The following is a 6,208-nucleotide window of genomic DNA, read 5'->3' as shown; positions in this document are numbered from 1 at the left end:
GTAAAAGCCTACGTCTAGATGTGATGGAATTGATAGGGTTTCGATGACTAGGGAGCAAACAAGCTTCGCCTAAGTCTCGAGTTGTTGTCTGTCCTTGAACCGTCTCCGGGTCGTCCCCTTATATACACGGGTGACGCTTGTCGGTTCACAGAGTCCCAACACCGGTTCATATTTGTATCCGGGTTGGTCTCTCCTTATTCCTAACTTATAGTACAAGTTTATATACAAACGCCGGTTTACGGCTACGGGTTTTAAACCGACTACGGGCCTTAGGCCCTTGTCTGCCTCTTTGGGCTTTAACACCTTTGAACTGCTGATGAAGTTAACCCGGCCCAGATAGGACGGTTTACGCCTAGTAGTAATATCCCCAACAGTTAGGAAAATTAACCATCTTTGATTAACGAGCTAGTCAAGTAGAGGCATACTAGTGACACTATGTTTGTCTATGTATTCACACATGTATTATGTTTCCGGTTAATACAATTCTAGCATGAATAATAAACATTTATCATGAAATAAGGAAATAAATAATAACTTTATTATTGCCTCTAGGGCATATTTCCTTCAGTCTCCCACTTGCACTAGAGTCAATAATCTAGTTCACATCTCCATGTGATTTAACATCAAATATCTTTATGTGGTTAACACCCATAGTTCACATCGACATGTGACCAATACCCAAAGGGTTTACTAGAGTCAGTAACCTAGTTCACATTGCTATGTGATTAACACCCAAAGAGTACTAAGGTGTGATCATGTTTTGCTTGTGAGATAATTTTAGTCAACGGGTCTGTCACATTCAGATCCGTAAGTATTTTGCAAATATTCTATGTCTACAATGCTCTGCGCGGAGCTACTCTAGCTAAATGCTCCCACTTTCAATATGTATCCAGCTTGAGACTCAGAGTCATCTAGATTGGTGTCAATGTTTGCATCGACGTAACTTTTTACAACGAACTCTTTATCACCTCCATAACCGAGAAATATTTCTTTAGTCCTCTAAGGATAATTTTTACCAATGTCCAGTGATCTACTCCTAGATCACTATTGTACTCCCTTGCGAAACTCAGGGCAGGGTATACAATAGATCTGGTTCATAGCATAGCATACTTTATAGAACCTATGACTGAGGCATAGGGAATGAATTTTCATTATCTTTCTATTTTCTGCTGTGGTCGGGTTTTGAGTCTTACTCAACTTCACACCTAGCAACACAGGCAAGAACTCCTTCTTTGACTGTTCCATTTTGAACTACTTCAAAATCTTGTCAAGGTATGTTCAATATGTAAACAGCGTCACCAAGGTCTTTCTTTGAATAACTCCTTTCAAACACTCCTTTATGCTTTGCGGAATAATTCTACATTATTTCCGATCAACAATATGTCATTCACAATACTCATCAGAAATGCTGTAGTGCTCCCACTCACTTTCTTGTAAATACAGGCTTCACCGTAAGTCTGTATAAAACTATATGCTTTGATCAACTCATCAAAGCGTATATTCCAACTCCGAGATGCTTGCACCAGTCCATAGATGGATCGCTGGAGCTTGCATATTTTGTTAGCACTTTTAGGATTGACAAAACCTTCTGGTTGCATCATATACAACTCTTCTTTAATAAATCCATTAAGGAATGTAGTTTTGTTTATCCATTTGCCAGATTTCATAAAATGCGGCAATTGCCAACATGATTCGGACAGACTTTAAGCATAGATATGAGTGAGAAACTCTCATCGTAGTCAACACCTTGAATTTGTCGAAAACCTTTTGCGAGAATTCTAGCTTTGTAGATAGTAACACTACTATCAGCGTCCGTCTTCCTCTTGAAGATCCATTTATTTTCTATGGCTTGCCGATCATCGAGCAAGTCAACCAAAGTACACACTTTGTTCTCATACATGGATCCCATCTCAGATTTCATGGCCTTAAGCCATTTCGCGGAATCTGGGCTCATCATCGCTTCCTCATAGTTCATAGGTTTGTCATGATCAAGTAACATGACCTCCAGAACAGGATTACCGTACCACTCTGGTGCGGATCTTACTCTGGTTGACCTACGAGGTTTGGTAGTAACTTGATCTGAAGTTACATGATCATCATCATTAGCTTCCTCACTAATTGGGGTAGGAGTCACAGGAACAGATTTCTGTGATGAACTACTTTCCAATAAGGGAGCAGGTACAGTTACCTCATCAAGTTCTACTTTCCTCCCACTCACTTCTTTCGAGAGAAACTCCTTCTCTAGAAAGGATCCATTCTTAGCAACGAATGTCTTGCCTTCGGATCTGTGATAGAAGGTGTACCCAACTGTCTCCTTTGGGTATCCTATGAAGACACATTTTTCCGATTTGGGTTTGAGCTTATCAGGATGAAACTTTTTCACATAAGCATCGTAACCCCATACTTTAAGAAACGACAACCTTGGTTTCTTGCCAAACCACAGTTCATATGGTGTCGTCTCAAGGATTTAGATGGTGCCCTATTTAACGTGAATGCAACTGTCTCTAATGCATAACCCCAAAAAGATAGTGGTAAATCAGTTAAGAGACATCATAGATTGCACCATATCTAATAAAGTACAGTTATGACGTTCGGACACACCATTACACTGTGGTGTTCCAGGTGGCATGATTTTGTGAAACTGTTCCACGGTGTTTTAATTGAAGGCCAAACTCGTAACTCAAATATTCGTCTCTGCGATCAGATCGTAGAAACTTTTTTTTCTTGTCACGATGATTTTCCACTTCACTCTGAAATTCTTTGAACTTTTCAAATGTTTCAGACTTGTGTTTCATTGAGTAGATATACCCATATCTGCTCAAATCATCTGTGAAGGTCAGAAAATAGCGATACTTGCCGCAAGCCTTAACACTCATCGGCCCTCATACATCAGTATGTATTATTTCCAATAAGTCAGTTTCTTGCTCCATTTTTCCGGAGAACAGAGTCTTAGTCATATTGCCCATGAGGCATGGTTCGCAAGCATCAAGTGATTCAGAATCAAGTGATTCCAAAAGTCCATCAGCATGGAGTTTCTTCATGCGCTTTACACCAACATGACCTAAACGGCAGTGCCACAAATAAGTTGCACTATCATTATTAACTTTGCATCTTTTGGCTTCAATATTACGAATATGTGTATCACTACGATCGAGATCCAACAAACCATTTTCGTTAGTGTGTATGACCATAGAAGGTTTTATTCATGTAAACAGAACAACAATTGTTCCCTAACTTAAATGAATAACCGTACTGCAATAAACATGATCAAGTCATATTCATGCTCAACGCAAACACCAAATAACACTTATTTAGGTTCAACACTAATCTCGAAAGTATAGGGAGTGTGCGATGATAATCATATCAATCTTGGAACCACTTCCAATACACATCGTCACTTCACCCTTAACTAGTCTATGTTCATTCTGCAACTCCCGTTTCGAGTTACTACTCTTAGCAACTTAACCAGTATCAAATACCGAGGGGTTTCTATAAACACTAGTAAAGTACACATCAATAACATGTATATCAAATATAGCTTTGTTCACTTTGCCATCCTTCTTATCCACCAAATACTTGGGGTAGTTCCGTTTCCAGTGACCAGTCCCTTTGCAGTAGAAGCACTCAGTTTCAGGCTTAGGTCCAGACTTGGGCTTCTTCACTTGAGCAACAACTTGCTTGCCGTTCTTCTTGAAGTTCCCCTTCTATCCCTTTGCCCTTTACTTGAAACTAGTGATCTTATTAATCACCAACACTTGATGCTCTTTCTTGATTTCTACCTCCGTCGATTTCAGCATCACGAAGAGCTTGGGAATCGTTTCCGTTATCCCTTGCATATTATAGTTCATCAAGAAGTTCTAGCAACTTGGTGATAGTGACTAGAGAATTCTGTCAATTACTATCTTATCTAGAAGATTAACTCCCACTTGATTCAAGCAATTGTAGTACCCAGAATATCTGAGCACATGCTCACTGGTTGAGCTATTCTCCTCCATCTTGTAGGAAAAGTACTGTCAGAGGTCTCATACCTCTAGACACGGGAATGAGTATGAAATACCAATTTCAACTCTTGGAACATCTTATATGCTCCGTGGCGTTCAAAACATTTTTTAAGTCCCGGTTCTAAGCCGTAAAGCATGGTGCGCTTAACTATCAAGTAGTCATCATACCGAGCTTTTGTCAAAACCTTCATAACATCTGCATCTGCTCCTGCAATAGGTCTGTCACCTAGCGGTGTATCAAGGACATAATTCTTCTGTGCAGCAATGAGGATAAACCTCAGATCGCAGATCAAATCCGCATCATTGCTACTAACATCTTACAAATTAGTTTTCTCTAGGAACATATAAAAAACATAGGGAAGCAACAACGCGAGCTATTGATCTATAACATAGATATGCTAATACTACAAGGACTAAGTTCATGATAAATTAAAGTTCAATTAATCATATTACTTAAGAACTCCCACTTAGATAGACATCCCTCTAATCGTCTAAGTGATCACGTGATCCAAATCAACTAAACCATGTCCGATCATCACGTGAGATGGAGTAGTTTCAATGGTGAACATCACTATGTTGATCATATCTACTATATGATTCATGCTCGACCTTTCGGTCTCCGTGTTCCGAGGCCATATCTGTTATATGCTAGGCTCGTCAAGTTTAACCTGAGTATTCCGCGTGTGCAACTGTTTTGCACCCATTGTATTTGAACGTAGAGCCTATCACACCCGATCATCACGTGGTGTCTCAGCACGAAGAACTTTCACAACGGTGCATACTCAGGGAGAACACTTATACCTTGATAATTTAGTGAGAGATCATCTTATAATGCTACCGTCAATCAAAGCAAGATAAGATGCATAAAAGATAAACATCACATGCAATCAATATAAGTGATATGATATGGCCATCATCATCTTGTGCTTGTGATCTCCATCTTCGAAGCACCATCATGATCACCATCATCACCGGCGCGACACCTTGATCTCCATCGTAGCATCGTTGTCGTTTCGCCAACTATTGCTTCTACGACTATCGCTACCGCTTAGTGATAAAGTAAAGCAATTACAGGGCGATTGCATTGCATACAATAAAGTGACAACCATATGGCTCCTGCCAGTTGCTGATAACTCGGTTACAAAACATGATCATCTCATACAAAAATATAGCATCATGCCTTGACCATATCACATCACAACAAGCCCTGCAAAAACAAGTTAGACGTCCTCTACTTTGTTGTTGTAAGTTTTAGGTGGCTGTTACGGGCTGAGCAAGAACCGTTCTTACCTACGCATCAAAACCACAACGATAATTCGTCAAGTTAGTGATGTTTTAACCTTCTCAAGGACCAGGCGTAGCCACACTCGGTTCAACTAAAGTTGGAGAAACTGACACCCGCCAGCCACCTGTGTGCAAAGCACGACTAGTCTCGCGTAAGCGTACGCGTAATGTCGGTCCGGGCCGCTTCATCCAACAATACCGCCGAACCAAACTCTGACATGCTGGTATGCAGTATGACTTGTATCGCCCACAACTCACTTGTCTTCTACTCGTGCATATAACATCAACGCATAAAACCAGGCTCGGATGCCACTGTTGGGGAACGTAGTAATTTCAAAAAAATTTCCTACGCACACGCAAGATCATGGTGGTGCATAGCAACGAGAGGGGAGAGTGTGTCCATATACCTTCGTAGACCGTAAGTGGAAGCGTTAGCACAACGCGGTTGATGTAGTCGTACGTCTTCACGATCCGACCGATCAAGTACCGAACGCACGGCACCTCCGAGTTCAGCACACGTTCAACTCGATGACGTCCCTCAAACTCCGATCCAGCCGAGTCTTGAGGGAGAGTTTCGTCAGCACGACGGCGTGGTGACGATGTTGATGTTCTACCGACGCAGGGCTTCGCCTAAGCACCGCTACGATATTATCGAGGTGGATTATGGTGGAGGGGGGCACCGCACACGGCTAAGAGATCCAAGGGATCAATTGTTGTGTCTATGGGGTGCCCCCTGGCCACGTATATAAAGGAGTGGAGGAGGGGGGAGAGGGCTGGCCCCTATGGCGCGCCCTGGAGGAGTCCTACTCCCACCGGGAGTAGGATTCCCCCCTTCCAAGTAGTAGGAGTAGGAGTCAAGGCAAGGGGAGAGAGAAGAGAAGGAAGGAGGGGGCACAGCCCCTCCCCCTAGTCCAATTCGGACT

Source organism: Triticum urartu, chromosome 7A, assembly GCF_056163025.1.
Source record: "Triticum urartu cultivar PI428250 chromosome 7A, HENAU_Tu73, whole genome shotgun sequence".
Taxonomy (NCBI): Eukaryota; Viridiplantae; Streptophyta; class Magnoliopsida; order Poales; family Poaceae; genus Triticum; species Triticum urartu.
Note: the sequence above shows the minus strand (reverse complement) of the source record.